We start from the raw sequence: 23365 nt of genomic DNA on the forward strand, positions 1-23365 counted from the left end.
AGAGGGGTGGAGTCCAGGCCTCAGGTGTAGCACGTGCAAAGCCGGCCCTTCTGGGGAGCTGAAGTAGCTCCCTGGAGCCACAGTAGCCTGGTTCAAGGTCCTGTAGGACGCCCCCGCCCACATCTGTGTGCTGAGCCCCAGGATTCTGGAAGCTCACCTTATCACCCCCAGTTCAGACCCTAAGAGCTGGATGCAGAAGGCGGGCCCATGGGCAAGGTCCCACCAAAGGCAGCGAGGCCCCTGCCTTTACCTTGCACTTTAAAAGATGCCCCGATCCCTTTGAGGCCTGCCCTTGCCCATTCTGGCTCAGCTTCCCATGACTCAAGCTAGTGGCGGGCCTGAAATCCAGTTAAGTACCGGAAGCGCTGCCAGACTCCGGAAAACAACCCGCTCCTCGGCCGGAAGCCCCAGAGGCCCACTCTGGCCTTCTCCCAGGAAGGAGCCCCACCCGCACCCAGGTTTCTGGCCCAGGGAGGATGCCAAGGCCTAGGCCAGAAGTGCAGGGAGGCCACACCAGGAAGAGGGAGCCTTCCAGAAAGGCCTGGACTCCTGGCTCCCAGGCCGAGAGAGAGAGAGAGAGAGAGAGAGCAGGCTTCACCCTGCCTCTCTGTAGGTTTTCCTCAGGGTGTACAGGAGGGAGAAATGCCCAGTCACTGCCGTCTCCCAAGACTCCTAGAATATCAAAAATGAAAAACTTCCAAAGCAAGCATATAAAAATTATTGTACAATAGGTTTTAAACATTTGCATCAAACAGATGTGGACTTAAAAAACAGGTACACACAAACAGGAATGCAATCATAGCAATGTAGTTATGCTAGACATGGGACAGAATCAGGATTTATGGAAAATAATTTCTGATGTGCATCCACCGAGGTTCGTGGGACATGAGTCTGAAGTGCCGTCATGGTTGTGTTCCTCCCTCAACCCCATCAGGAGGTGGCTGTGACCACCCTTGTGATATCTTGTGGAGATAATGTTAAGAATCTAGCCTAAAAAATCTTCCTGAACACCAGGACTTAGGCCCAGTGGTCCTTACAAGTTAGGTCCAAATCTCCCTGAAAGCCAGAGGCTGCCCCACCCTCATCCTACCCTGGCCTCGGACCCTCAGCAGCGTGCTGAGTGGCAGGCGTAACTCCAGGGCCTTTCTTCTGGCCCTGCCCACCTGCCACAGTGGTACCTGTGCCCCGTAGGGAACAACAGGAACTGGGAGCAAAGAGGATGAAAGGGAAAGCAGTTTCCATGGCCCTGCCCCTCGGGCTCTGTGATGTCAGGTGGAGACAGCCCCTGGCCTACCTGGGTTTTCTTAAGGCCACCCAGAGCCACAAGTCCCTGTGGGCCTGGAGCCTTGTGTTTCTTTACGAAACGGAAAAACACGGGGGCAACCTACTCGCTCAGGACCTGTAGCCTTGCTACCCTGCCTTGTCTGGCACATGGTCGGGCAAATTAAAGATTTTTTAGAACATGAATAAGAAGGAAGGGAAAGTACTGGAAGAGAGGTCGTGAGCCTGGGATGTCATTTCCCAGGAGGCCAGGAGGCGAAGAACTCCAGGTCCTGAGTAGACAGAAAGACAGACTGCCATTGGTGAGACCAAGGGGTCTGTGGTTCCTGGTGGGCTGGGAACAAGGTCCTCACCTGCTAAGGGGGTCATGACCCCGGAATCCTCAGTCCTCCTGAATTTGTTTCCTCACTGACAATAATGGGGATGTTAAAAGCATTAAATTTCATGATTTGCATGAAGTGCTTGTCCGGGTCTGGCACATAGCAAGTGCTCAATAAATTGTAGGGATTATCATTAGCTGTTCAATGGGGGTCTTGAACCGGCCATGCCTGGGATGTAGGAATAGATTTACAAATGTGAGGGCTTCTCCTTTAAGATGTGGTTGGTGTCCCTAGCATCAGTTTCATCCTCACCCCTCAGCCCAGGGAAACCAAAGTGGAAGAAGCACCAGGGTCTGGATGGGTGGGCCAACTCAGCTGAGAGTTGGCTTCTTGGAATTTCAACAGGGTGGCCAAATTGTGTCACGAAACTAGTAGAATGCTCCACATCCAGCCCAGGTGGAAATGAAAGAGTTGATCAACATCTCCATCAGCATAGAATTCTTCTCTGGAACCCACATGACTGTGGACCCATCACCACCTCTCAGACCAATACCAACTTTAAAATAAATGCTGTTGGATTTGGAGATTTTTTTTATGAGAGGTTGCAACTGGCAATCCACAGGCTGAGCAGGGCCCACAGATGTGTTTCATTTGGCCTACAGAGGCTTTAAAATAATAAAAATAAATTTGACTTGGTGGCCAATGTTTTTAAATCAGGAAATTTCATATTTAAATAATCCAGACTTCTGGTGTCTTTTAAGAAAATCAGGTGATCAAAAGATTTGGCAGGTGGTGGAGTCAAGATGGTGGCTCAGGAAGATGTGGAGTTCACATCTCCCCACAACTAGGGTGCCTGCCGGATACTGGTGGGGGACATCGACGCCCAAGGAGATGGGAGGAACCCCCAAGCGAGCCGCCGGGGGTCAGGCCAAAGCTCCTTTGGTGGGGGCTCTGAGTCCGAACCACTGGACTAACAGAGAACCTCAGACCCCAAGGAATATTCATCAGAGTGAGGTCTCCCGGAGGTCCTCATTTCAGCACCAAGACCCAGCTCTACCCAACAGCCTACAAACTCCAGTGTTGGAAGCCTCAGGCTAAACAACCAGTTAGACAGAAACACAATCCCACCCATCAAAAAAAAAAAAAAGACTTGGCAGCCATGGGCCTGTCTTCCTGCAGAGCAACAGTTGGTTGGAGCAGAACAGTGGATAACAGGATATATTAGTCAGTGAAGGCTAGCTGCTATAACAAACATCCCCAAGGTTTCAGTGGCTCACCACAATACAAGTTCATTTCTTGCTCATATTGTTACCAAGTCTAAGCTCGTACTGCTCACTGACAGGCCAGTAAATCGAAAGACGAATCGTCGGGGCAAGAAATAGCGACTTCATTTGGAAAGCCGGCAGTGTAAGAAGATGGCAGACTTATGTCCCAAAGAACCATCTTGCCTGAGTTAGGGTTCAGGCTTCTTTTATAGTTAAAGGGGAGGGAGTAAAGTCAAACATTTCCTGGTTCCAGTCAGCCTCTGGAGGGGATATGTTAATTTCTTCCTTCCCGTAGTCATTGACAGGTGGGCCTGGTCAGGATGTTTCATGTGAGCTAAACAAAGGTATTTTAGCTTAATGCTTGTTACCTGAGATGCAGAGTTCCCAGAGATGGGCCATTATGTATAATTTAAGCTTGTAGACAACATCCCTTTAGTGATTAACTTGTAATAGAATACAGTTTCTTCCTTATTACAATATCACAGTCCAAGAAGTGGGGGGTGGGGGTGTCCACACATTATTTAGGGAAACAGATGTCTTCCACTTCATGGCTCTGACATCTTCGAGGGATTCATTCTTTCTACATTGAGCTGGAGGATGGTGAAGGAGGTAGTGGGAAAGCAGACCAGCTTTTAACTGTATCAGCTGGGAAGTGTCCCACATTGGTGAGAACCAGTCATGAGGCCCAACAGGGACCCAAGGGGGCTGTGAAATGTGGTGCCTAGCTCAGGGCCCAGGAGGAAGAGGAGAACACAGAAGCTTATAAGCAGCAGCATCTCTGTTTCAAGTGGCTGCCCTACATGCGTTCTCCACTTGGTCATGGAAGTTCTGTTCTTCCCATTGTTCTTCCTCGCCTCTCCCCAGCTCAGCCATTTGGCTCAGGGGAAACTTTCTGTCATTGGTTGGAGAATGGTCATGTGATACAATCCCAACCAATGAGACAAGATGGATTTGGATATGATGCCTAGAACAGCAGCAGCCATTTGGGGACCAGTCTTGTGGTGAAACCAACACAGTGATGGCAGAAAAGAGAGATGGAAGGAACACGTGTCTCTGGTGGCCTGATGGAACTGCTCAAACAACTAATCCAGAAACCTACCCTCCTTCTAGACTTCCTGAGAAATGCATAATAAATTATCTTATTGTTTAAGCCAGTTTGAGCCAGGGAATTCCTGTTCCTTGTAGAATAAAGTATCCAAACCGAGATCGCTGCCTGGCTAGATTCACTTAGGTCACCTGCCTGGCCATGTATGTATTTGAGTTTTTGCCTCTTGACCTAAAATGCTTTCTTTTTCCAATCAGAGCTGAGGTCAATCAGCCAGCTGACCTTCATGGCCTTAAGTGTCTACCACTTAAGGATGCAACGTGCAATTATCAGTGCTTCCTGGGACAACATGGGCCCATCCAGGGTCTTTGTGTCCACCTGCATCTCGGGGATGCAGCAATCCATGCGTGACACCGACCACAAGATTGAGCAGATACGGATTTGAGCCTGGGCTCCACCACTTCTTAGCTGGGTGAACTTAGACAAGCCAGTGAACCTCTCTGAACTTCAGTTTCTGACTGCTGTGAGCATTGCTGGACGATTCGATGACTTGACATGTAAAGGCTCTTCTCCCAGGCTCAGCACCCGGAGGGTTCACAGTAGATGTTGGCTGGTGGCGTGGTCACTGCCCAGCTGCTGAGATCCACTGAATGATCAGATGGTTTGCTCCAACTATTGGCTCACTGGGGCGACGTAGCCCTAAAGTACAAGGCCCATATTGTAGAGCAAGGTTGATTTTCCACAGAGGAGGCATTAGATAGCTCTGAATAACCTAGTAGAAATGTATTCCCCTTTCACTTTTCTTATATGCTTTCTGATCTTGTGAAGGAGAAAATCTCAGTTGGGTGCTGCTCTGTGTTTAACACCTTCCTAACACTTACTAAGCCCCCTGGAAGGGGGCCCAGGCTTCTGGCTCAGAACGTTTCATTGTAGCAGTATCGCTATGCAATGTACAAAGATCATTTTGTTTTCCTCGCATTTTAAAGTAATTATCCATTTATGGCAGATGGTGCTCTTTTTCCATCTGAGGAAGTGAGATAACATTTTCCTTTTGAGATAAAATCGTCCAGGTTATCCAGGTGAGTTAAGTTAAATAAAAATATTAGTGGAATACAATGTAGGAGGTACAAGGTATGGCTGAAATCAAGAAGGTGGGCTGTGAAAGGCTCGAGCTGGGGGCCTTATCAGGGAAAACCATGGGGCCTGGGGGTCCAGCAGGAGACGGGCCTCTCCGGGTGGTCAGAGGCTGGCCTTCATTCCTAACAGGAGTGACGAGAGCTGTGGCAGCCTGTCCCCAGGCCTTTTAAGAGAGTCCCTGAGATGACATTCAAACTGAATTCCATTGGAAGGAAGGAAGGAAGGAAAGTAGGGAGACCCAGCATCCTGGTTTGCCCAGGACTGGGGGGTTTCCCGGGTCACTGGACTTTCAGTGATAAAACTGTAACAGTCCCAGGCGAATGGGGATGGTGGGTCACCCTGGCTGCCCTGGACTGGGGATTTGGGAGGAGCAGAGAGTTGCTGGTTCAGGTCGATGAGAGTGGTCATCCTTGTGAAAAGAAAGAAAGTACTACTTTTTCAATACCCACAGCCTCTCCCCAAAGACTCAGAAGAATTCTATCTTAGCCTTGGGAGCAAGGTTTCCTGGTATGTCCGTCAGGATAATAGGTGAGGGGGATGGGTCAAAAGGAACCTAGACAGGTTGGAGACACACCGGGAAGAGACAGAGTCTGAGGAAGAGAATAGATGGTGTGTGTGACAAGTGTGGAGCTGGTCAGACGGAAGGGAGTCAGCCCGGCTGCGTTGATGCAGAATCTGGGGAGAGGCCAGAGGCAGCTTCCTACTGGGATGGGCGGGCTGTGGAGAAAGGCGGGGGGGCTTTTCAAAGCCATCGAGCTGTGTTATTAGCGGAGCGCTCCCCACCCCACATCCCTTCTAATACCTTCCGGCAGCCCACAGTGAAGGTTGAAATGTCTGGTCACGGACTTCCCTGGTGGCCCAGTGGTTAGGACTCTGCGCTTCCACTTCTGGGGGCGTGGCTTCCATTCCTTGTCGGGGAACTAAGATGCTGCACGCTGCCTACTGAGGCCAAAAAAGCTGGTCAGTTCCTTTCCAATATTGGATGGGTATTGCCTCGAAATGTCACGTTCTGCAAAAAATCAGAGTAAATCTGACCCAGGGAGGGCTGGTTCCAGGGGAATCCTCGGAAGCTGCCTAGGGGTGAACCACTCCTGCATCTGCCCACGCTTCTCCAGCCCGGTACCCAACACCAATAATTCCTCCGGGGCCCAGGGTGAGTACCTCCTCTCTCTTTCTCTCAATTACCCCATTTGTAAAGTAGAAGCAGTATTTCCCTCATCATCTCTGTGCCAGGCTCTGAGCTAGGTGGTGAGATGTGGATTAGACCACACTTGACCCACTTTTTTTTTTTGGTTTGTTTTTGTTTTTAATTATGAGCTATTTCAGGCCAACCGGAAAGGATGGGAAATAAGTTCACAAACACCTGTGTGCCTACCACCCAGCTGAATTAATACATAAATCACATCCAGATTCAACTAAGACCCTCGTGTGCCCTTTCTCTGACTCAGCCCATCTTCTGACATCCCCATGGATGACACTGTCCTGAGTCTAGGCTTCATCACTCTTGGGCATGTTTCTATGCTTTTACTACCTAAGTAGCCAGAAACAACAAACAGGGTATTGTTTGCATAACGTTAATTCTGTATAAATGGTATCATGGTGTATCATCTTTCTATGCCTGCCTTTTTTTGCTCCTCTTTTTGTGAGTTTTATCTGCCTCGCGCAATGGAATTACAGTTTATGCATTTGAACTGCTGAACTTGATTCCACCCTGTGGACCCACCATGGTTTATTCTTCCACTCCCCTTGATGGACACTTAGCTCTTCCCAGCAATGTTGCTCCGAGCAGCCTGGTGGATACAATGAGAATTTCCCCACGGTATACATCTCAGAGTAGGATTCCTGGGTTTCATCTATATGGGACTTTTATTTATTTATTGTCTGCGATGGGTCTTTGTTGCTGTGCGCGGGCTTTCTCTAGCTGCAGCGAGCGGGGTCTGCTCTTTGTTGCAGTGCGAGGGCTTCTCATTGCAGTGGCCTCTCCCATTGTGGAGCACAGGCTCTAGACACGCAGGCTTCAGTAGTTGTGGCACGTGGGCTTCAGTAGTTGTGGCATGCGGGCTTCAGTAGTTGTGGCTCGTGGGCTCCAGAACACAGGCTCAGTAGTTGTGGCGCACGGGCCCAGCTGCCCCACGGCATGTGGGATCCTCCCAGACCAGGGCTCGAACCCGTGTCCCCTGCATTGGCAGACGGACTCCCAACCACTGTGCCACCAGGGAAGCCCCTACATGGGTTCTTCTGTGGTGGCCTTTCACCTGGCATGTCCTCTCAAGTTTTCCTCTGTCCCCACTAGTCCCTGTTGTCTTGTACCCAAGCAGCTTCAATGTTCACATGATCTGTCTGGCTCCTGTGAGCATTTGGGCTTTCAGCTTCTGGGCTCTTGGGAGATACATGGGCATGTGAGCAAGTAACTGTAACATCTTGTGATAGGTGCTATCAAAATGATACACCCAAGGTGCTGGTGGTACACAGAGGAAATAGCAACTAACTCCAACTAAGAGGTTGAGGAATGATTCAAAATCATAGTTAAGTTAGTAACAGTTAGGCAAGGTTTTGAGGCATGAGTAGGAGTTTTCCAAGATGGGGGTGGAGGAAGGGCATTGTAGGCCAAGGGAACAGCATATGCACAGGCACAAATCAAGCTGAATTGACGGTATAACAAAGGCTGGTGTGGCAAGAGCAAGGGGGAGAATGGTAGGAGGGACGCTTGGGGCCTAGAATGCCAGGCTAAGGAGTTGGGATTTATCCTGGTGGCGGTGGTGGGCCTCTCATGAAGGACCAAAGGACGCAAGTGACATGTTCACTGATGTTTTTGACAGAGGTCAGGTGACAGTGGGAGGAGTTGGAAGAGGAACGAGGCTGAAAGCAAGGGGGACCAATTAGGAGTCTACTGCAATAGTCCAGACCCCAGACATCAAAGGAGAAATGGGACAGGGAGGCAACACAGAGGAGGTGACTGTATGGAGAGAGGTTTGGGCAGTGACCAATGAGATGAGCAGATGAGGAGGAGAGGTGAGTCATGGGTGGGGGTAGGCAGAATAATGGTCTTCCAAATATTGTCCACACCCTAATCCCTGGAACCTTGTTTCATGGCAAAAGGAATTTTGCAGATGTAATTAAGGCTTAAATAGAGTGAGGAGTCTGTATTATCCAGGTGGGCCCAATCTAAATCCACGCGCTCTAAAGGCAGAGAACTTTCTTTGGCTCACATGAGAAGGATGCAGAAAGGGAAGTCAGAGAGATTTGAAATATGAGAAGGATTTGGCCCAGATGTAGGGACCCCATGTGCATTGACGGCAGAGAGGCCTGTAGAGCCCAGGAAACAGAGGATTCCGTTCTGCAAGTGCAAGAAAACTGAATTTGGCCAACAACCTGGATAAACCTCCCGATAGTAGCCCATCCGGTCAACACCTTGATGTTGTGAAACCCCCAAGCAGAGTAACCAGCCAAGCTAACGTGAGCTCTGACGTACAGAAACCATGCTCTTTTAAGCCGTTAAGGCTGTGGGAACTTGGTACAGCAGGAGGAGAAAATGAACACAAGGATGACTCCCAGGTTTCTTGCTGGGCTACTGTGTAGATGTCACCGTGAACCGCGTGGGGACTCGGACGATCAGATTTTGGTGTTCCCTATCGGACTCTTCCCGCATAATAGTATTACCACTAACTTAGCAGCTTACGACAACACACGTACATAATCTCCCAGTTTTTTGGGTCAGAGTCCAGGCATGGCTCAGCTGGGTCCTCTGCAAGGCTGCAATTAAGGTGTTGGCCGGGGCTGAGTTCTCAATGCCTAGCCAGTGTCCTTGTCGGTTCAATATTACAAAATACTACAAACTGGGTGGCTTAAACAACAAAGGTTTATTTCTCACAATTATGGAGTCTGGGGACTCCAAGCTCAAGGTGTTGGCAGACTTGGTGTCTAGTGAGGGCTCTCGTCCCAGCTTACAGACAGCTGCCTTCTCGCTGAGTCTTCACACAGCCCAGAGAGAGCTTCAGATAAGGGGTTAATTCTGCCATAAGGGTCCCACCCTCATGACCTAATCTACCCCTAATCACCTCCCAAAGGCCTCACCTCCAAATTCCATCACATTGGGGATTAGGGCTTCAATACATGAATTTGGGGTGGGGGGGATGCAAACATTCAGTCCACAGCACCCAGGGACGGAGTTGGCTTTCACATTCATGTGGCTGTTGACTAAATTTAGTTCCTTGCAGCCTGTTGGACTGAGGGCCTTAGTTTTTTCCTGGTTTTCGCTAGATGATGCCCTCTGTTCCTTGTCACATGGACCTCCCTAACACCGCCACTTGTTTTATCACATCAGCAAGAGGAGAGAGTCTGCTAGCAAGATGGGTATTGCCATCTTATGTGACCATCAGAGATGTGACATCATGCCACCTCTACTGAATTCTGTTGGAAACAGGTCACAGCCCCACTCACACTTAAGAGGAAGGGATTACACAAGGGCATGAATCCTAGAGGGCAAGGGCAATGAGTTCCTTAGAGTCCATTCACCAACACTTCTCAAAGGGACATATGGGCTTTCTTATGGGGCCTGTTTCAAGAATTATTACAGATTTTTTCATCCAGCGGGGCCTCAGGTTCAGGGGTTCTTTTTGACCCCTCAGTAAGTGAAAATCAGCTCAGCTCACCTGAGTTAGAAGGGCAGGGCAGGGGCAGAAGGGAACACAGTCTCAGGAAACGTGCGTCACGCGCCAGCCTGGTGATTTGCTAAGCAAAACTCAAGTCGATGTGACATAAACAACGTCTGTTGCTTCCAGGGGCCTGCCACAATATTTTCTTTTAAGTGGTACTCACGCCTGAAATACGCTTCTGGTTTTGAAATGTGGTTCTCTGCTCGTGCTCGGCTACAAACCACTCTCTCCTTTATGAAGCATCCCGTTTTTTATTCTTTAATGTAGGTTTACTAAGCACATGATGTCAGCCCAGATGGGAGACGCGCCAGGGCAGTGGAGGGGAGGCTCCCCTTGGAAAGGGTCAGAGTGGAGGACAAGAGCGAGCCTTTCCACTGGACGCTCGGCATCTCATGGACGTGATGCCAGCTCTGCGTTAACGCCTGTGCTGTCCAGAGTCTGCCATCTCTTTCCTCTTTACATTTTCTCTTTTTTCTGTTGTTAATAGTGAATCCAAAGTAACACAGTTTTTCTTTCCAATGCCCCAATATTAGGAAAAAAAATTAGTAACTTTTCCTGCAATTCCTCTCCACTTCTTGCCCCACCTGGAGGTATTCAGTGTCAGTAGCATGACGTGGAGCCTTCTGCCTGGGGTATGGGCGTCCTTCACATTCTAAAAAACAATACACACACCACTACGTGTATTGATAAATATTCTTATTTATTTATTGCATCTTATATATGTTTAAAAAAATTTTACTGAAGTATAGTTAATTTACAATGTTGTGTTAACTTCAAGTGTACAGCAAAGTGATTCAGATATATATATATGTGTATATAGATTCATACACATATATATATTCTTTTTCAGATTCTTTTCCATTATGGTTTATTACAAGATGTTGAGTATAGTTCCCTGTGCTATACTGTAGGTCCTTGCTGTTTACCTATTTTATATACAGTAGTTATGCTTATTTATTTTTACAAAAACAGGACATCAGTTAGAGTTAGTTATACAAGATGAATGAGCACAACATAGTAAATCAATTATACTTCAATAAAAAATAAATTAAAAAAATTAAAAGATAGAAAGATTAATAAGTTCTAGAGATGTTTTGTACAACGTAGTGCCTATAGGTAACGGTACTGTATGGTATACTTACAAATTTGTTAAGAGGGTAGATCTCATGTTAAATGCTCTTATCACATACACAAAAAAGCAAAGGGATGCAGGAAACTTGAAGGTGATGGATATATCTGTTACCTTGAATGTGGGGATGTATCCCAGGTGTATGCATATGTCCAAATTCATCAAGTTGGATATATATATGTGCCATTTTTTGTTAATCAGTTATACCTCAATAAAGCTGTAAGACAAAACCCAAAAAACAGGATGTTAGCTTTTCTCAATTAGCTGTATCTCATTATCACCCCTTCAGGTCAATAAATCAATCATTCCTTTCTTTTTTTGATAATTTAATTTATTTATTTGGCTGCGTTGGGTCTTCATTGCTGCCTATGGGCTTTCTCTAGTTGTGGCGGGTGGGGGCTACTCTTCCTTGCGGTGCGTTGGCTTCTCATTGCGGTGGCTTCTCTTGTTGCAGAGCACGGGCTCTAGGTGCTTGGGCTTCAGTAGTTGTGACATGTGGGCTCAGTAGTTGTGGCTCACTGGCTCTAGAGCACAGGCTCAGTTGTGGCTCACGGGCTTAGTTGCTCCGCGCCACGTGGGATCTTCGCAGACCAGGGATCGAACCCGTGTCCCCTGCATTGGCAGGCGGATTCTTAACCACTGCACCACCAGGGAAGTCCCGATCATTCCTTTCAATGGCTGCCCATGATGGCATGAGGGATGGCTCTCCATTTACTGAACCATCCTGGCTGGTGGATGTTTACAATATTGTCATCAGATGAACTCCATGAGAGTGGAAGCCTGTGCATGTGTGTCACTCCAATTTTATGGAGAAACCAAGGCACAGAGAGGTTATGTGGCTAGTTAATGTCTCCCACTGGTTCTTGTAGATGTGGGGCAGAAAAATAATTCTACTGCTGCTCTTACTTCATGCTGCCACATGGTGTCACAGATGAAGTTTTCTCCTGCGCAGCCTCTGTTGACAAACAGCCCTTCTTTGCTAACACTAGGATTGTAGCTCCCTCTTTGACTTCAAAAGTCCTATTAGGGGCGCAGTGGTTAAGAATCTGCCTGCCAATGCAGGTTCGAGCCCTGGTCTGGGAAGATTCCCACATGCTGTGGAGCAACTAAGCCCGTGCGCCACAACTACTGAAACCCGTGCGCCTAGAGCCTGTGCTCCACAACAAGATGAAGCCACAGCAATAAGAAGCCCATGCACCACAACGAAGAGTAGCCCCGGCTCACCGCAACTAGAGAAAGCCTGCGTGCAGCAATGAAGACCCAACGCAGCCAAAAAAAAAAAAGTCCTATTAAACCTTTTTCTGCCACTGACCATCAGGACCTGTCCTACAGTTCTCTCTAACTTTGGATAACAGGAAGGTGGGTTGGAAGAGTTTAATTTCTTCTTTCCCAGAAAGCCCTGGTCTCCTTCTGCAAATCCACCTTCTCCCCAATGGTCAAGTTTGCACAGTGAGGTCTCAGAGGGTCCCTCTAGGCTCAGTCTGTCTTTCCTCCTAACCCCAGCATCAGGGGCCTTCTCTTCTCTTTATGTTTCTAAGGGAGACTAGAGTGTGATTATAGAACAAAGACCTCTGATTTCAAGGTGACTTTCAGACACGAAATTCATACAGAAGTTACAGAGATCCAAACACGGCTTTATATATTCATGAACACAAGCAGTTTAAATCAACACAAAACGTCTTACTTATTCAGACACACAATCAGCTTTACCCATTTAAGCGTAAACAGGACCTGAATTCAGAATTTTGCTCACTAGTTTCTGATCCTGCAGCCTGTGCCACATCGGTCCTACAGCTCCGTGGCATCCCCAGATTTCAACCAGCAGTGATGGTTTTGAGATTCAAGCGTAATCTTCCAGGCTTAAAAACAAAAAACCAAATAAAACAGCAAGCACTTCTCCATATATGAATATATACCCTTAGATATTTTATGCAATTTTTTGTTGTGTGTGTAAATGGAAACCTACAGTACCTTATATAAATTTTCTGAAGTCCATTCTTCACCTGGGGCAGAGAGAGGAGCACCCTGTGTAGGGTGGGGTGGGGTGTGGGCAGCGGTGGGGATGGATGAGAATGGGCTCTTTCTTGGGATGGTGTCCCAGAGGAGTGTTTCTTCATTTTCTGGAGGGAAGGACAGGATAATCTGTGTGGACAACTAACCAGCTCCACAGATACTGGCCCGCCTGTCGGGGGCAGTGTGGTCTTTTTATTTTTAATGGGAAGGACTATTTGGGGATATTTTTAATAGGGAGGAACGTAAGTGTACTTCTGTGTCACTTAAAAAGAAACGACGAAACACTCCAATGGAGAGCAGAGAACACTCAAGCATTTATATGACTTAATTCTGAATCGTTATAATTTGCCTGTGTTCTAATAGGTTCTTTTTGCCTTTGTGGGTTTTGGAGGTGATTCTGGGGGAAAAAAATTACACACGTAATACAATCATCTGGTAGAAAATCCAAACAATGTGAAAGTTCACGGGGTAAGAAGTGAAGGAATCCTTTCAACAGCTACCCCATCCTACTTCCCTCCAGAGAGGCAACAACTGTTATTGTTAGCAACCCCAAGTTCATGTGCCGGATGTACAATGAGGCCAAACAAACAGAAACATCCGAGTTTAGAGCAGAGAAAGGTTTATCGCAGGGCCATGCAAGGAGACAGGTGGCTCGTGTCCCCCAAACCCCCAAACTCCCTGAAGGGTTTCAGCAAAGCATTTTTAAAGGCCAAGTGAGGGAAGGGGGCCGCAGGGTACGGGACCAGCTCCTGTACGGGTCTCTGATTGGTTGATGGTGAGGTAACAGGGCAGTGGCACAGGAGTTAACTTTATTAGTCCTTAGGCTCCAGGAGGCCTGGGGGCTACATGCTCACGGTCATCAAGTAGTTAATAACTTCCATTTGGTGGGTTTTTCACATCTGTGAAACACTGTCACATCAAACACTTATCTAGGTACTTCAGAGAGGAGCTAAAGCAGAGGATGTGGGGGAAGGCTACCCCGGGAAGGCCCCATAGGGTCCTGCTCCGTTACATTATTTTTGTGTGCGTCCTTCTTCCCCCCCCCTCCCCCCCATACTCAGTGAGTTGTGGGACCAGCGACATCAGCATCACTAAAACACCAATTAGAAATGCAGATTTTCCGGCTCCACCGCAGACACACAGTCAGACCTAAATTTTAACCTGATCCTCAGGCTGAAGTGTGAGAAGGACTGGTGTTCACTGTTTTTATAGGCACTAACTCACATGTTTGTGTACATGCATACACACGTGCTCCTGGGTTTAGAATGTGGCTTTAGAATATAGCTCTCTTTAGCGGAATGGTTCGCAATGGGTGGTCCCGGAACTAACACCGTCAGCATCACCTGGGAGCTTGTTAGAAATGCAAATGTCAAGCCCCACCGCTAACTAACAGAATGCAGACGCTCTGGGGGGTGGGGCCCAGCGCTCGGCATTTTAACTACGCCTCCAGGGGATGCCGATGAAGTGCTCACAAGTGTGAGCGCTCTGCTGCAGAGGAGGACTCTTACCCCCCGCCGCTCCTGCCAGGCTCTCCGATCCCCTTCGCATCCATCTCCCCCTCTCTCTGAGTGAACCCACCCTCGTTCACCGAGGTTGCCCCAGACTCCAGCTCCACTAGGCACACACCGAGAGTTCCATTAATGCTTTCTTCCAGTAGGAATCTCGCGCTGATACAGGTTTCCCCAATTTAGGTCAAGCTGGTTTCCAGATTATACAATATGCCAGCTCTTGGAGGTTGAGGTAATTGCATTAACATCTTTAAATGCGTTCGAGCAGCCCCGTGGTGATGCAAAGAAAACGGGTGCCATACGACGGTAGCTCCGTTTACTGAAGCCGCCTCTACAGTCTCTCGTCAGCTGCTTCACAAACGCCAGCGCTGACCAGAGATCCATTTTACTGGGGGGCAAACGGAGGCTCCGAGAGAGAGAGAGGAGAGAGCTTTAGATTTTCATGTCGGACCAGCTCCAAGTCTGGGCAGGATTTCCTCTCTAACGCAGTGCCTACAACGGATTTCCTTTTAAAAATAGCAAGCCAGACACCAGCTGACTCTGGGTGTGGGCTCAGTGTCAGGCAACGGCAGTTCTCTCATTAGTGTGGAAACAATTGGACTTAAACGTTCAGAAAAATGCTTAGTGGCTCTTGAACCGAGGGCCATCCGCTGTAGGTTTTTCTGCGCTAAAATCATTGCTCGGGCCACGGTTTTCACGTGACCTCCGGGGCCTCGGAGTTTCAGACCCCTGTCTACCCGGAGCCCTCCTCCATCCCGCACAGGACGAGGCGTCGGGGACTGCAGGGGGGCGCTGTCTGCGGGAACGTAACGCCCCGCGGGTCAAGTTGGCGGCACAGCAGGGCATGAGGCCGGACCACCCGGACTTTGACCTGCGCGGGCCGGAGAGAGCCTGAATCTAAACTGAGTGAAAACAGTTGGCTCCGTCGGCACCCAGAGGCGAAGATCTATTGATTAATACGGGATCCGGAAAGGGTAGAACGTCGATGATTACTCTCGAAAAGTGGTCACACCCCTAAAAAGTGGCCCCCTGTAGGGAAGTGAGAATGCTAGGCACGGACGGGGTTCGAACCCGTGATCTTCGGTTTACGAGACCGACGCCTTACCACTTGGCCACCGCGCCTGCGTTAGAATGGCGGCTCGGCGAGCCTCTATCCTGGCGCCACTCCCGTGCGCTCGCCCCACGGGCACGAGCGCGGGCCCCAGCGCACCCGCCCGGCCCCGCCCTTTCGCAGCGGCCGGTGGGGCGGGGCTCAAGCGTGCGCGCGCCGGCTGCTCGCAGCGGACTGACGGCAGCAGAGCGGGCAGGGAAGTCTGTCCTACCCTTCGTGTCCGAGTGGGGCCGGGGACTTCGTCTCCGGAGCCCCCAGAGTCCTCACAGGCTCGGCGGGAGGAACTCGTTTGGAGCTCGGGAGCGCTCAGGACGCTCGCAGGCATTTCAGAGCCTGAGGTTCGAATCCCAGCTTCCAGAGAGACTCCGCGACTTTGGACAACCGGTCTCGGGGCCTCAGTTTCCCCTCTAGGGTGAGGCACCCAGGAGGCGGAGGAAAAGGCTGTGGTTCCTTTACTAGCCCGACCCCTCGGGCGGTCCACGGCTGCCCTGCATGGAGCTGACGCTCAACGAGGGTTGTTGAATGAATGTGTAAGTTTTCTGAAATAAAAAGCCCCAAAGCTCCTCTTCCCCCAGATTGCCGCGGTTGAGCCCTGGGTGTGTGCCTGGACCCGGGGCCAGCAGCATCACCTGGGAGCTGGTTAGAAATGCAACTTCTCTGGCTCACCCCAGACCTGCCCAATTAGACCTGCTGGGGGAGCCGGGCAATCTGGGCTTTAACAGGCTCTCCTCCAGGTGATGCCGCTGCGCGGGAAAGGCTGAGCCCCAATGCTCTAGACGATTGATACGCATATTCACATTTATGTATTCAAACGTGCCCTTTTATTTTTATTCAAATGGACTGACTTTAAAGTGCACTTTGATTCTCCATTAATTAATGTATGGATGTGTTAACTAATACAGTGGCTTGTAGTACATTTTATAATCACGATAAGTGATAGCATATATTATTTTTAAAATTAACAGTTTCTCTTATACATTAATGTGATGTGTACTATTACAATATTGCATCGTAAATTATATATACTGCATTATATACTATAATATAATGCATGGATGGGATACCTTATTCTCTTTAATAGCTGCACGGTTTCCCATCCAGTGGCTCTATCACAGTTGATTTAATCAATTTCTGGGAGTAAGGCCTTGGGTTGTCTGCAGCTTTTTAGCTGCACAGAACATTCTGCTACATGCACCTTTGCCACCTGGTACCAGTGATGCTCGCAGGGTATAAGGAGACATAAATTAAGAATGTCCACAGCCCACTGTGCAGGTGTATAGGCAAATGGGAAACCTATATATGCCAGGAAGTTGTGTTCACCAAGTTGCTTTAAATGTCACGGTTTGGGCAGGTGACTGGAAAAGGCCCTGGCATTTACCCTCAAACAGGAACTCTGAGATACTGCTCCCGGAGTGCTTGAGATCTATGTGCAAATCTCACTGCAGCTCTTTAATTAAAAAAAAAAAAAAAAAAAAAATTGAACATTTTCAGAATTAAAATGTATTACTGAGCATTGCCTTTGAATGGTTGATGATAAAATTGATTCCATTGTCCCCCTCCATTTTTTGGTGTTCACTGAGTTGTTGGAATTATTGTGCAGAAGTGATAGGGCTTATAAAAAGTGAAAAGAAATTAGCAAATGAGAGAACATCACATGTGAGCTGAGCCCAGAACTAACTGGCAGGTGGAATGGAAATGAGATTCTAACAGGTGCTTTCTTCAGCTTTGTCTTCTGAGGGGAGGGAGGGGATTAAATGATAGAGGTGCATCTGTATCTTGATGGGCAGGTGGGATGCCTGAGGTACGCAGGGTCTGGGGTGTCCTGAGGGAGGCTGGCCCTGTGACCTTCTGTGAGCCCTAAAGTAGAGAACACAGGTCTGATCCTACTTCTCTCACAGGTGTAAGGAGCCCTGAGAAGCCACAAATCTTGGACACCTGGCTGGAGGATCTGTCCGTCCTGGCCCCAGCGTCTTAGAGAGGTACCTGCACAGGTAGGTCTTCAAAAAGTATTGTAGAGGAAATTAACATGCGATTCCTTTCAGTGTGGTCCTCCACGTGGTTCTGGAGAACCTCCTTGGCCAGTGCCTTCCAGCTACGGTGCCAGCAGAGTCCTGGCGCTGAACTTCCTAGATAAGCCCTTCCCCGAGATTTTTAATCTGGTGCCCACTGCACTCAAGACTAAAAAATCTGTGAATTCACCAAAAGTGTATGTAAAATGTGTGTGTTTCTGGGAAAGGGATGCCACAGTTTTTATCAGGTTTTCAGAAAGTCTTGCTGAGGGTCCTAGAAACCTTCAAGCCTTTTTACTCCCTCACTCCTCTGAAATGATTCACCCGAACCCCACTGAAATGCAGTGGGTCTAAAAGTGATTAACCACAGTTGAGGTTGCTTGAAAAAATGAAGGTGTCTTGGAGACACTGTCTCCTTCCAGGCAGGACTTCTGCGGCCACCGACTCCTCTGTTGGGGCCGCCCTCAACACCTTCACCCCTGCTTGCTGCCCGCCCCTCCGCCTCCCCGCCCCTCCGCCTCCCCGCCTCCCCCGGCCCCTCCGCCTTCCCCCGCCCCTCCGCAGCAAGGGCTGCATCCATTTTAACAGCACTTCACAGTGTGTGAAGGGCTTTCACCTGCGTTAGCTCCATGGAGCCTTGGTTGTGGCCTAGCACGCTCGGCACTTGAACCTGAACATCTTGGGAAGATGCAGATGGACCCTGCGGTGGGGCTGAGGTTCTGCCTTTCTCACAACCTCCCAGGCTGTGCTGGTGCTGCTGGTCCAGGCCCTCACTTTGAGAACTGCTTTAAAGAGTTCTTGGAGAAATTAATTTTCTTGCAGAGGAGGGAAAAAAGCCCCCTCAGGCTTGGATATTTAGGTTGCCTGAGGTGCTGACAGCAGGCTTTTCTCTGATCACCTAAATCAAGACTTTGCCTGAAGAAGGCTCACTTAGCTACTCAAATAGCTCACTTAGCTATCCCTGCGACTGCATTGTCGGTGACGGACAGTTCAGAACCCAGGGCCAGAGCCAGAGGCCACAGCCCCCGTCATTGCTTTATCTCATAAATTCAGGGTTTTAGAGCAGGCTTGATGAGGCCAGGCAGGTTATATGAACCTGTGAATTGAATGCGTGGAGGACACACGGGATAGGGGCCGAGGACCAGGTGATATGGTGCCATTGTACATTCCCGCCAGAAATATATGCTTTCCAGTTGGGTCACATCTTTCAATTCCTGTCTTTTATTTTCTTCTTCTTATTTTTATTGAAGTATAGTTGGTTTACAATGTTATGTTAGTTTCGGGTATATAGCAAAGTGATTAATTTTATATATATATATCTCTTTTTCAGATTCTCTTCCATTATAGGTTATTACAAGATACTGAATATAGTTCCCTGTGCTATACAATAGGTCCTTGTTGGTTATCTGTTTTATATATAGTAGTGTGTATCTGTTAATCCCCAAAATCCTAGTTTATCCCTTCCCACCCCTTTCCCCTTTGGTAACCATAAGTTTGTTTTCTATGTTTGTGCATCTATTTCTGTTTTATAAATAAGTTCATTTGTGTCATTTGTTTTAGATTCCATATATAAATGATATATTTGTCTTTGTCTTACTTAGTATGATAATCTCTGGGTCCATTTGTCTTTTTTATTTTGGCTACTCTAGTGGGTATGTGGTGGTACCTCATTTTAATTTGCATTTCCCTGATGACTAATGATGTTAAGCACTTTTTCATGTGCTCATTGGTCATTTGTTACATCGTCTTTTTTATTTATCTATTTATTTTTGGCTGCATCGGGTCTTCGTTGCGGCACACAAGATCTTTCATTGTGGGATGTGGGCTCTCTAGTTGATGTGCACGGGTCAGTAGTTGCAGTGCGTGGGCTTAGTTGTCCTGCGGCATGTGGGAATCTTAGTTCCCTGACCAGGGATCGAACCTGCGTCCCCTGCATTGAAAGGCAGATTCTTAACCACTGGACCACCAGGGAAGTCCCTGTTACATCTTTTGTGAAGTGTCTGCTCAAATCTTTTGCCCATTTTTATAGCTTGTTTGCCTTCCTATTTTTTTTTAAACCCAGTTCTTTTTTTTTTTTAAATAAATTTATTTATTTTTGGCTGTGTTGGGTCTTTGTTGCTGCGCGTAGGCTTTCTCTAGTTGTGGCGAGTGGGGGCTACTCTTCATTGCCGTGCATGGGCTTCTCATTGCAGTGGCTTCTCTTGTTGTGGAGCATGGGCTCTAGGCGCGCGGGCTTCAGCAGTTATGGCACGCGGGCTCAGTAGTTGTGGCTCACGAGCTCTAGAGTGCAAGCTCAGTAGTTGTGGCACACAAGCTTAGTTGCTCCACAGCATGTGGCATCTTCCTGGACTAGGGCTCAAACCCGTGTCCCCTGCATTGGCAGGCGGATTATTAACCACTGCACCACCAGAGAAGCCCACCTTCCTATTTTTGAATCATCAGAGTTCATTGTATGTTCTGGACAGAAGTCTTTTTTCAGATATACGTATCGTTAGTATTTTCTCCTACTTGGTGGATTGCCTTTGCATGTTCTCAGTGGGGTCTCTCAAAGTGCAGAAGTTTTTAATTTTGATGAAGTCCAGTTTATCAATGTTTTTCTTTTATGCTTTTTTGTTTCCTAAGAAAGCTTTGTCTACCTGGGTCACAAAGGTTTTCTCCAAGAATTTTTATCATTTTTGCTTTTACATTTAGGTCTAGGATCCATTTTGAGTTAATTTTTGTGTATGGTGTGAGGTTGGGCTTGATGTCCATTTTTTCCCATATCCAGCACCATCTGTTGAAACGATGATCCTCTCTCCATGCAACTGCCCTGGTGCCTTTGTTGAAATTCACTTGACCGTGTACGTGTGGTCGGTTGCTGTGGTTTGTGTTCCATTGATCTGTATATCTATCTGTATGCCAGTTACCACACAGGCTTTGATTGTATTTTATGGAGAGTACTGAAGTCACGTCTTTTAAATCCTCCAAATTTGTTCTTCTTTTACAAAACCGTTTTGCCTATTCTAGTCCTTTGTTTCCATATGATTTTCTGTATACTTTTTAGAATCAGCTCATCAGTTTCTACAAAATGGCTGCTCGGATTTTGATTGGGATTGTAGTAAAGCTGTAATTGAATTTGGGGGAAATTAATGTCTTAACACTATGGAGTCCCCCCATCTATGAATATTTCAGTTGTTTGTTGCTGGTGCCTATGACTCTTGGATTCTAAATTCATTTCGTTGGCATTTCATCTTGTGAGATTTCTGTGATTTTCAGTGGAAGAGCAGCTAGAAAGTTCGTGGTACCTGTGTTTACCTTCTTTTGGCACGCCATCCAAGCAGGAATCCCTGCCACATAGAGGCAGTGTGCAGGCCCCTGCAGAACATAGCAGGGTGAGGACTGAAGCAGGATGTGTTGCCTGTGTAACCTCTGAAAAACTGAAGGTCTCCCAGCTTGGAGAGAGAGGCAGTAGTTTTTTCAACTCCCTTTCACAAATAATGCCAACCATACAGAAAATGGTACAAAGAGGAATTCTGCAGAAAAATTACAGCTGTATAGAATGCCCTGATATCACCTCATCAAGTCAATCTTAGAACCTCTAACCCTGGAAAAATAAGTTTAAATTGGTTCATTCCAGAACCAGAATAAGATCAAGCTGGCAGCTATGAACAGTAAAAAGTTTTGTTCTTTCTCTTTTCCCTTTTTTTTCCGGATACGCTCTGAAAAGGTCAACCAGGTTATCTGAGGCACAAACATTAGTGTGCAGAGTTGGTGACCGTTTTATGGATATAAAAAGCAGTCGACAGTAACAGGATAAATTGCTATTTCTCTTATTACTTGTCCTGTATTAGGTGGAGGACTCCCACCCTCTTAGCTCTCAATTCCTTCCTCTCTCTCCTCTTCCTTTTTGAGGTGACCAGTCTTAGGAGTTTTTTTGGATTTTCCCACATCTTTTTCTGTTGATATGTGTTTATACATAGGAAACGTAGTGTTTTGGGGGGGTTGTTCTCCTCAACAAATGGTGCATATTTTGTAAACATGTCTTCTTTTTGATGTTAACTCTACAAAGCATCAGAGGTCTAACCGTGTCACTCCCTATGGCTCTAGCTCATTCCTTGTAACCGCTGTGTTCTAGTCTGCTCGGGGGACTGTAGCACAGTTTTAATAAATCCCCTATTGCTGGCCACCTGGGTTGTTTCCCAGTTTTCTTCGTTACAAGCAGAGCTGCTCTTGCATCTTTGCACGTGGCTCCCAGTGCACACATGTGGAAGGTTCTTTAGCATAGATGTCAGGGTCATTGCTTTCCTAAGGTAACTTTCTGCCGTAGGGTAGCAGCCTTAAGCAAACAGTGCTGCAAGCATCTGCTTGCCGGTGAGTGAGCCGGCCATCAGTGCTACTGGGCTACGGGAGTTGTATTTGCTCTTGCTTGAGGCTCTCATTTTCAACTTTGTGCGGAGGTGGTTTGGACGAGGCAGAAACAATCAGCCACGCACTTTGTGTGATGTCTTGGCCGAGGTCCACCCAATGTGGTGGAGACGTGTTATGGGTGTGAGTGTGTTGGTATCAAACCGAACAAATTCCTTTGGTTTCCAGTATTATGAGCTTGTAAGAAACATTATGTGAATGTCCCAAATGGGTTCCTTCACATATGTTGCCACTTTATATAAAGTAGTACCAGCATCTCACATGAATGATACATGGTGTGTGTTTATTAGTACCGCAAAGAATCATTTATTTTCCTTTAGGTTTATTCATAGTATATGATATTTCAAAAACTCAAACCTTTAATCATTAACCAGGAAGTCATTTTGATAGACAGACAGACAGACAGATAGATAGATAGATAGGATGGATGTTGACCTTTTCCTAGGCCTTGTATTTTAAGATCCTTGTTACATAAGTGACACTTCATCTGATGGGTTTCAAAATTTTTTTTTAGCCATTGCAAACTTTTGGAGAATTTATCCTTGTTATTGGGGCATCTTCCAATATACCCCCCCTGCATTTTAAAGCTAGGAGTTGAAGCAGTATATACATGGTTAAAGATGAAATATATGTTATGAAGTTAAAAGTGACTATTTAAAGATGTCATCTCCCATCATCAGCTGCCAATTATCCTATCCCCGGCTTTTGACGTAGGAGGTGATTATTCCCAGGGATGTTCTCGGCAACTTGAAAAGATAAATGGGTGGAAGGAAACGAGAGAAACTGTGATGATAAATTTACTTACAGAGAAGAACCTACCTTTTGCATTTTCCCCTCGTGGTTCCGCTTTAGTGCTGTAAAACTGTACATATACACGTAAAACTTAGGTAGAAAAATGTTGAACATGAAAGATGACCTTTTCCCTTCTTCCTTGTTCCATTATGGACAAGTTAGAATTGCTTTTTTGGAAACATGAGTAAGATTTTATTGGAAACATTTTGCTGTTCTTCTCTCTCCTTTCATGGTTCTTAAAAAGCTGTCACTGTGTCTTCTTGTGATGCTTTCTGTCTTTGTAACTGCTCGTTGGACCAACTAGAGGCCTTGGAAGTGTGAACGGTTTCTCTGGCGTTTACCTCTGTGTGTTTGCCGGTTGTCACGGTATATTAGTGAGTGCTATTTAATCCCATGCTAGCTCTAAAAATAACACGATGGGAAGTATTTAGAGAAAGTTTGAACACTACGTCCAGATCTCAGCTTATCTCAAATAAAAGCCACTAGTTCCATTCAGGTAAAAACACTTGTAGAAATCCAGGGTGGCTTTTTTCTTTTGAATTGGGGTTTTGGTTTTTGGTTGTTTCTTCCTGTCCTTTTGTAATCCATCTCCCCCACCCTCCAACAGCCATTCTCCTTTCTGTCACTATCTGTTAGTTTGTATATCCTAGAATTTTATATAAATGGACTCGAAACAGTGTGTATTCTTTTTCTTTT

General features: G+C 47.1%; 1 long non-coding RNA gene and 1 other non-coding gene across 5 annotated transcripts in view; one reads left to right on the forward strand and one right to left on the reverse strand.

Annotated features, from left to right (window-relative positions):
* Nucleotides 1-15403: 15403 nt before the first annotated feature.
* TRNAT-CGU (transfer RNA threonine (anticodon CGU)) lies at nt 15404-15475 on the reverse strand. The gene has a single exon. It is a non-coding gene; the product is annotated as a tRNA-Thr (tRNA).
* Nucleotides 15476-15635: 160 nt separating this feature from the next.
* The window catches only part of LOC137207128 (uncharacterized), a 57536-nt gene continuing 49806 nt past the window's right edge, over nt 15636-23365 (forward strand). For all 4 annotated transcript variants that reach the window (XR_010934944.1, XR_010934946.1, XR_010934947.1 and 1 more), the window contains exons 1-2: nt 15636-15994; nt 17363-17455. This is a non-coding gene — a long non-coding RNA (uncharacterized lncRNA). The remainder of the gene's footprint in view (nt 15995-17362; nt 17456-23365) is intronic.

This window comes from Pseudorca crassidens, chromosome 15 (genome assembly GCF_039906515.1).
Source record: "Pseudorca crassidens isolate mPseCra1 chromosome 15, mPseCra1.hap1, whole genome shotgun sequence".
NCBI lineage: Eukaryota > Metazoa > Chordata > Mammalia > Artiodactyla > Delphinidae > Pseudorca > Pseudorca crassidens.